Source organism: Cavia porcellus, unplaced genomic scaffold, assembly GCF_034190915.1.
Source record: "Cavia porcellus strain 051 isolate PalLab524CR breed Dunkin Hartley unplaced genomic scaffold, mCavPor4.1 scaffold_4, whole genome shotgun sequence".
Lineage (NCBI taxonomy): Eukaryota > Metazoa > Chordata > Mammalia > Rodentia > Caviidae > Cavia > Cavia porcellus.
Window position 1 is genome coordinate 29,327,903 of NW_026947487.1, and position 9,094 is coordinate 29,336,996.

A 9,094-nucleotide genomic window follows, 5' to 3' on the forward strand; every position below is an offset into this window, starting at 1 on the left:
CATCATAAAAGTATTTTTTTTCAATTTTATATCTCCATTAGCTGTTTGGCTAAGAATGTTACTTATCCACTCTGTATAACAGTTTTCTCAAATTTAGAATGGATGGCTTTGGCATAAATGCTATATACTATTCTGATTTTACTTTAAAATGTTATTCCTGAAGTTGAAAAAATATTTTGAAATACCTTTGAGTGACATTTAGCAGTAACTTGTCAAAAAGAAATTGGATTATTGCAACCTGTTTAAAATAAATTTCCATCAGAAACTCCAAACTATCAATGCACATATAAGTGTATTTTGAGACAGCATGAAATTATATCTGGTTTTACTTAATAAGATTTCTTGTAGAGGAGTGAAATTGCATTCACTATGATTTGATGCAAACAGATGAAAATGGTGAAATATATATAATAATGATAAAAAATAAATATTAATACAAATATGGTTTTAAATTTTATATTATTATTTAATTATAATTCCACCACTCAATAGTTTCTCACTATTTTTTCCAGTATTATTAAGATCTGGGCTACATGGCAATAATTGATCTGAAAAATAACTCTAGGAGTTTCAGAACATTTAATTTGATAACTACTTGGCCCAAAAATCTCTGTGAAGTGCCTTTTAGTAGATTAAATACAGATGGTGATTTCTAATGTCTTGGATATTGTTTTAGTTATGCTTTATTATCAGTGGAAAAGATTCTCAAACATCACATTTTAGTTTGTGCAAGTTATGTCATGTAACTTCACAGTTCAAATGCATTTTAGGAAGATATTTGTAGTACAGAAGTATTTATTTATACATGAAAAAATTAAAATTTCTATACAATAGATGAGATGCAATGAAAATGTTGGAAATTATATGTATTCAACTGTTGCAGTAAGGGATTTTAAGGAGAACCAGACAATACAGGACACATAATTTATGGTATTATTTTATGATAGTCTATCAGAGTCAAATACAAGAAGTGCAGGAAAGTTTTCCACACAACAAAAGCCTAGAAAATCCCATCAAGTGCCTGGATCCCATGGCAATGTTCTGCACGAGTCCACCTGAAGATTGAGAGCCCAAGACAATGCTTCACATGAATTCAGCTGGACATAAAGAGCCTGTGATAATGCTTCCCATGGGTTCAATTGGAGGCTAGAGCCCAGGACAATGACTCATGCAAGTCTATGTCAGGAATCCACACTGGGAAGGCCCGAAGGTGTCGATGTCGCTCCTGGCCGGCAGGAAGGACACACGACAAAGTCTGGCAGTGGACAACCTTTTCTTTTATTTTCCTTCTCCGTACAGCCTGCCCTGGGATCGCTCCCAGCCGAAGCCTCCTTTGGTCCGCTCCCCGCGGCTCCTTCTGGGCTTCTACTTCCGGGCTTCTTCTTCCCCCCCAGGGGTGGCACCAGTATATATACGGATACAGTGTCCAATCATGTTAAAGTAAGCAAGGCAAGCTGATTGGCTAACATCATCAGTTGCCAGGCAGACTATATTGTTGAGCGGGTTGCTTACGCGGTAAGCAGGAAACTAACGTGCTCGATGGGAGGGGTAATCTACCTCAGGCTTTACTCTTTACTACAGGCCTCACGTCCACCAAGTGAGGCGACCGGGCTCGGGGCTGCGGCTCCCAACATCTCCCCCTTTTTTATTTTTTTTATAAATGTGCGCATCGTAGCCCTTCCTGGACTGGGTGCAGAGGCTTATGCCCTATGCGTAGGCCCACCGTAGGTCCTTGGCTTAGACCCTGGTCGGCCGTCCCATGGTCTGCCAAGGCCCTGAGGCCCTCGTCCTTTTTCTAGGGCCAGGCACAAACTGGACGGAACCTGGATGCACACAAGCTTGCACTCATTTCCTCTCCGTAAAGAAATCCCCTCGGAGAGAAATTTAGACCTGGGCAGCATCTAACAGTCCAGCGGCTTACGTGCAGGATGGGGTAGGGCCTGGCTTAGGTTGAGTCGCACCGGGGGAATACGCTCTTACCCGTCATTGACTCTCCTACCCAGCTATGTCATAATTTTTTAGAGGAGGAGTGTGGGAAGCTCACCACCCCTAGACTCGGTCGTAGGCTAGGCGAGCGAGCCATGCATATGCCTGAGGATCTTCTTGTCCATTTCGGGCTACCGCTATTTCTATTCATCTTGTTGGTTGGTCTGTGATGGATCTCCGGTAGGGCAGGTCTGATCTTCAGTCGAGGGCTTTGTCGCCCGTGTCAGTCTCTCTGGTACCCACAGTGGTTCTCGTCCCGATTCCTGCAGAAAAACACAAACCGCGCCTCGGTTCCAGCTGATTACCGGATCCGGGCCCATCCATTGTCATGCCATAGATAACCGCGCCTTTGGAGGCAGGCCTTGGCTTACTCCCCCTTTTTGTTTTTTATTTTTTATTTTTATCTTTTTATTTTTTTTTATTTTTTTTTTTTTTATTGGTACCAGGGATCGAACTGGCGATTGCCTGCTTACAAGGCAGGCGCTTATGCCGCTAAGCTAAATCCCCAGCCCCCATTTCCTCGACCGGCGTTTTTCTCAGCCTGCTCGGCAGAGAACTCTGTGTACCAGGCTCGCCAATCCAGGTAACTACCCGAGGGCAGACACGCCTTTGCCAGCTGAATCCAGTCTGCGGGGGTGAGGGGCCCAGAAGACAGGTTCTCCAGCATGGCAATGGTGTAAGGCGCAGTCGGCCCAAAGGTTGTAACTGCATTTTTAAGTTCTCTAATCTGCTTTATCTCAAAAGGCTCCCATGCATTACGTCCCTGGCCCATAGCTACTTGTACAGGAAATATCCCGTAGGGGCCACTATCTATCCCAGGTGGTGGATGTACCTCATGAGACAAACGTCCCCCCTGCCAAAGCCGCCTGTAAAAATACCGACCCGCCGGCGGCGGAGCATAAGACGGCGGCCATGATTGGGCGGAAAATGGGGGCCCGTGCATCACTTCCTGTTCTGGCGAAGGGGAAGGGAGCTCCCGGGCGGCCGCCTCGCGGCGAGGATTCGCCTCCGGGAACAGCCCCCAAGGTGGGGCGGAAGGCTTCGCCTCCCTCTCGCGCCGGGGAGCGCTCAGGAGCTCTCTACTCCTCCGCAGACCAAGTTGAGCGGAGCGCAATTCACGGCGCAACGCTGGGAAAGAACCCTGCGACTCCTTATCGAGTGACTTAGGCTCCTGACAGCTGGTCTCTTTGGCCTCCTTGCCATTCAACTTTCCCTCGTCCTCGGAGTCAGACGACTCCGAGGCTAGAGCCCCGTCCTTCTCCTTAGCATCTTTGTTCCCCTTAACGGGCCCCTCTCGGGAGCTCCCTGACTGGGCCTGCTCAAATACCCTGCGTACTTTTGTAAGCTCTTGAGAGCTTTCTCCACAACCACCCTCGCTCTTAGTGTTGCTACCTAGCATGTTTCCCATCTTTTAATATGTTACTCACCGCGTGAGGCCCAAGGAATCCGCCACTTACGCGTGAGCCTGAGGGGAGTCTAAAAGCCCTGTAGGTGCGTGCCACCCAGAGCCCAGGCTTATCCCCAACTCACCTGTCTCGCAGCTCTGTACTGGAGCGTTGTCCGCTGTCACGTCTCGGGGGTGATCAGTCCCCGTACGGGCCTCCAAATGTCGATGTCGCTCCTGGCCGGCAGGAAGGACACACGACAAAGTCTGGCAGTGGACAACCTTTTCTTTTATTTTCCTTCTCCGTACAGCCTGCCCTGGGATCGCTCCCAGCCGAAGCCTCCTTTGGTCCGCTCCCCGCGGCTCCTTCTGGGCTTCTACTTCCGGGCTTCTTCTTCCCCCCCAGGGGTGGCACCAGTATATATACGGATACAGTGTCCAATCATGTTAAAGTAAGCAAGGCAAGCTGATTGGCTAACATCATCAGTTGCCAGGCAGACTATATTGTTGAGCGGGTTGCTTACGCGGTAAGCAGGAAACTAACGTGCTCGATGGGAGGGGTAATCTACCTCAGGCTTTACTCTTTACTACAGGCCTCACGTCCGCCAAGTGAGGCGACCGGGCTCGGGGCTGCGGCTCCCAACACGAAGGTTAGTGGTGGAAGTCAGAAACTCTGTGCCAGCAGGATGAAGGATCTAAGCCAGTAGGTTGAGGGTTCTGCATTGTAGCCAAGAAATGATCCTCAAAGTGTTAGATCTCCCATCTGTTGTCTTGAGAGACAACACAACCATCATGGTGACAATTCAAAACTGTGCCTTGATAATGCCTACCTCCTTCTTCCTAGAAGCCCCTATGGCTTCTCCCTCCCAAAAGTCTGTGCCAAAGCTTAGGCATGTAAATGTTCACCCAATTCCCTGTACTCTCACAAAATACATCAGCTCCACATCAGTCCCCAGAAGCCTTCCCCCATCAGAGCCTATATCAGGCAGAACCTGGCCTTTGTTTGCAGAGAGCTACTACAGCTTTCTTTGTGGTGACTCCCTCCATAACCCACCTCATTAAACTTTCTTATCTTCTTGTTTCCTTCCTTTTAATATTCTGCTCTGCTCTAGATTGAGTACAAACTCTCCACTCAATCAGTTGGTCCCATTAATCCAGTGGTTGGAGGCTGTGTCGCTTCTGGGGAGTCTGTGTCCTGGTCTGAGCCCCACTCCTCCAGCCTACAGATCTTTGTTCCTCCTTGTCTCTCTCTCTCTTTTTCTGGGACTAGGGACTTCACCCTGCCGTTTCTAGTCAACACTGGCTTCAATCTCATCACGTCCAAGGTGAGCCTCCCCTCTACTGTACTTCGAGGGTGCCTGTCCTAAATGGTGGCCACATCAGGACATCCCTCATTCTACTCTACTCTTCTGAGATTTCTATGTCCTTTGGGATTTCCCTTTTGTCTTCCCCGGTGGTGAGTGGAAAATTCATTGTGGGGCTACTCTACTCCCTTAAGGGACTGACTACTGGTTGTGCCTCACTGGTGGGTGACGATTCTCCGTTGACTCCCACTTCCAACCCCTGCTCTCTTTTCTAATTTGAAAACATGGGTAACAATCATTACCCAACAAAACCACTCCTCTGGGCTGCACTTAGATACACTTGGGCTGAAACAATCTCTCAGGTTCGAGAGGCTAACATTAAGAGATTTATATAACTTTGACTACTGAAATGGCTTATGTCCAGCTGCCAGCAGGTCCTCACCTACTCCAAACCTGCAAGGCCTCCCAAATTCTTTTGGCTCATGTCACAGGTCCTCCTCCTTTATTAGCTCACCCACCGTGATGCTGTCCTTTCTTGTTTCTCAGACCCAATATATTAAATACTTCCACCCCACATCAGATCAGTGTAACTCACTTGGAGGCCCACTCTTCTTCTTCACTCTGCCCCTCCTTCTTCTTCCTCCTCCTTATGTCAAAGTTACTCTCAGAGAACTGCTCTACTGTGCGCTCCTCCTCTGTTTACCCAACTCTACAGTCTCCTCTCTCTCCACCTGCCCATCTCGCTTGATTCCCCAGTCGTTCTAAATTCCCATTTTATTTCTCAAGCAGCACTAAACATTGAGATTAAATTCAAAACATCAGACCTTAGTCTTCAATCCCCCCAGGGAGACCTCTTACTTATGGCTTTCCATGTCTTCAGTTATAGACAAAATAACAAAAATAAGATGACCTTAAAAAGGTTATATTCCAGATGACCATAAAAAAGGTTGCATTCCAGACCAAATTCTGAGGCCAGTTTATGGCCACAGGAGCTGCAGCAGCTACAAGGAGTACACCTGGGGCTCGAGATAAAACAGAGCCTGGAGAAAAGCAATCTAAAAACTCAAGCCCTCCCCCACATCATGCTGCAAGTGCAGCAGAAAAACAACACAGGACAGGAGCGTGCCCTGACCTGCAGCCACGACTGGGAACTGGTCCCATCTACAACCAACTGGAATTGCCTGTCCACCCGAGAGCAGGTAAATCATAACCTTCCCCACCCTCACAAGATAAGATGTGCCCACCTGGGACTCATCACCAGCTGTTCTGCTCAGCATTGCCGCTGAAGAGGACTGATGGAGCTTGGGACCTCTGGCCTCACCGAGGTGTCCCTCTCAGAGCCCTGGGTATCACCGGACATCTCGGGTAAAACCTTCTCTTTCCTTGTGGACATGTAAGCCACCCATAGTGTTTTTCCTGAATTTTAAGGCTGATGTTCCTGGTCTGCAGTCTCTGTTGTGGGAGCTGACAGCCAAGGTACATGACCTCTGAAGATAAAAACCTACTCCCTGCAGATTCCAAATCCTTTCTTTACACATAGCTGTCTTATTATTCCAACCTGTCCTGTACCACATTTTGATAAAAATTCTGCTCCAAAAACTCAATTTCTCTTATACTTTCTCCCTCTCCCCATGGCTCTCACACTCCAATCACAACCATCATACACCAGTGACACAGTCCCTCCCGTTTCCTCCTGCCTCATCGACCCTGCAGTCTGAGACACCTCTGAGACCACCATTACTCTTCTAATTTACCTGAAACATGCCTCAGTCTTCCCTTCTGTTCCCCAATACCCATTAGCCCCAAACATCAACAGGGACTCAAACCTATTATCTGGCCCTTGTTGACAAATGGGTTTTTAAAAGTCACTCATCTTATGATAGCCCTATTCTCCCTATCCTCAAATCCAATAGCTCCTATTACCTAACCCAAGATCCCAGAGCTAATATCAGTATAATAATGCCAATTCACCTGGTGGTGCCAAACTCTCATACTGCACTGTATCATATTCTTCCACGTACCTCTCACTTTCCTGAATTACACTCAATAATAAATTTTTTGCTATTCCCTTACATCCACTATGCCAACTGACACTCCCCTAATGAAGCTTAAGGAAGCCTTCCTTAGAGCCCCTGCACTTACACTTCCTAATCTTACTATTGCCTTTAGTCTATACACTACAATAGATAAAGATAATGTGATTAGAGCATTGGGACACAGTAAAGGACCTTCAGTCCAGGCCATCACCTACCTCCCAAAACAGCTAGACACTACAGTTAGAGAATGGCCTTCCTCCCTTCGGCAATAGCAGTAACAGCCATTCTGACACAAAAAGCTAAAAAGCTCACTTTAGGACAGACAATCACAGCCTACTCACCACACAATCTAGTCAATCTAATTTCTCACAGGACACTCCCAGGTTTAATGAATCCCTCACAGCTACAACAAGTACATCTAACTTAATACAAGACCCCATTGTCACAATCTCAACCAGCAACACCCCCAATCCAACCACCCTATTTCCCACTCCTACAACAGACACAGAGATAAGTCGTCTACAGGACTAATGTTCTCCAATTAACTCACACTTCCTTACCACATACATATGATTCTCCTCTCTCTACTCCTACATCTAGCACCTACAAAGCTCTGAGCACTCCCCAGATCATCTACTCAGTTAAGCCGCTTATGTATGATAGACCATTTGTCTTACAAAATTTGCCTTCACCTTCTAAGGTTCTTCCCTTATTTGACTACCTTTCAGTTCTCTCATTTCTCTGACATCTTCTTCAACAATATGCAGATCTTTGCCTCCCTCAGCCCTCTGAGGGACACACACCACATCCTCCTTTATCTCCAGAAGACTTAATTATATTAAAATTCCTAAGCCCCTAGGTTCATCTTAAACTTGTCAACCTAAAGTGGACCTTACGAGGTGTACCTTGGTACTCCAAATGCGGTCAACGTAAAGAGATTCGCAGGCTGTTTTCACATCACCCTGATGTAGAGATATCATCTGCTGCCCAGTAATCTTGATCCTGAACACATTAAAGGGACTTTATAGACCTCACATCCAATAGCTCTCACCCATCTCAGATTAACACAACATAAATGCTAATGCTTTGCTACCCTACCTGGTTTTGGCCTATTGACTCTATAATTCTCTTCTTCCTCGCAGGTGCTCTAACACTGTATTCCCCAAAATAGACCATTATCCAAAGGCTTACAGTTATCACACGCTTCATATTAATAATCTTATGGTTTACATTTCTCAGTTACCTTAGTTAACAGGATAGGCTTCCTCCTCTATCTCAATCTATTCCTTCACCTAACCCTATAATACTCAGATACCCCAAAATAACAATTCTACCTGACTAAACATGGGGGAGCAGCGGGTCTTTCCCACACAACCATTGCTCAAGCCAATTAGATGTCAGGACCTCTAATATTCAATTTCCCTTGGAGTGTGCTCGTTATTAAAGGTTCCCATTATAGACAACCTATGTATGCAACCTATACTTCTCAATTTTACTTCTGCCATGATGATTACATCTACATAAACATAATTACCACATGTGTATCCTGGACAGAATTCTTACATACTCACACAAAAGAATATAAAAACATTTCCACTACTTCCTCATAGTCAAACATGAGGTTTTTGTCCATATGTCGCATCTGCCCCTAAATCTATAATTATAACTCTTCACAAACAATTGCTCCCCAATACATGGGTCCTCACATCTCAACCCTTAACACCTTCCCCACTCTTAGGAGACGCGCATCTCACAACCCCTCCCATACTTCAATTTTTAAACAACACTTTTCAACTTTTATATGCTTTAAATATCTAGATACTAGCTGCTAGCTATGTCTACCCTATCAACAAAATCTCTACATGACATCTCTAATAAAACTAAACCAATCTCTATTCCAACACAAACCTCAGACTAAAATTGTGGGGCCTCTTACAATTGCCCCATCATCACTATGCCCTATAGACATAACTTACAGATAAAACCCTGAAAATTCATAAAATGCTCTTCAGGTAAAAACCCTAAATTCCTACAAAACATACATACTAATGACAAAAAAAAGGCTGACCAACCTGTCCCTCAGCAGGATAATTGTTTTTCTGTAGACATGGGACCTACACATGTCTTCCCTCCCTATGACAGGGATCATGCACGATGGCTATAATAACACAAGTCATTCACAAATCTTTACACACTTATTCACAAATACTCACTTTACACACTCATTCACAAATCCCACACCAACATCTACAAGGCCTACCTCATCACACTATCAGACATAGAGTGGCCATAGCACCTATTGTGACTGGGATAAGTATATTTTCTGCCATTGGCCTGGGAGCAAGGAGATTAAAACCAGCTTCACATGCTACTTTCAGATATCA

General features: G+C 45.6%; 1 long non-coding RNA gene across 1 annotated transcript; it reads right to left on the bottom strand.

Annotated features, from left to right (window-relative positions):
• Positions 1-1,259: 1,259 nt before the first annotated feature.
• On the bottom strand, positions 1,260-4,008 carry LOC134475679 (uncharacterized). The gene is made up of 2 exons (XR_010046862.1): positions 3,517-4,008; positions 1,260-2,249 (listed from the first exon to the last, which is right to left on the bottom strand). It is a non-coding gene; the product is annotated as an uncharacterized LOC134475679 (long non-coding RNA).
• Between the last annotated feature and the right edge of the window lie 5,086 nt (positions 4,009-9,094).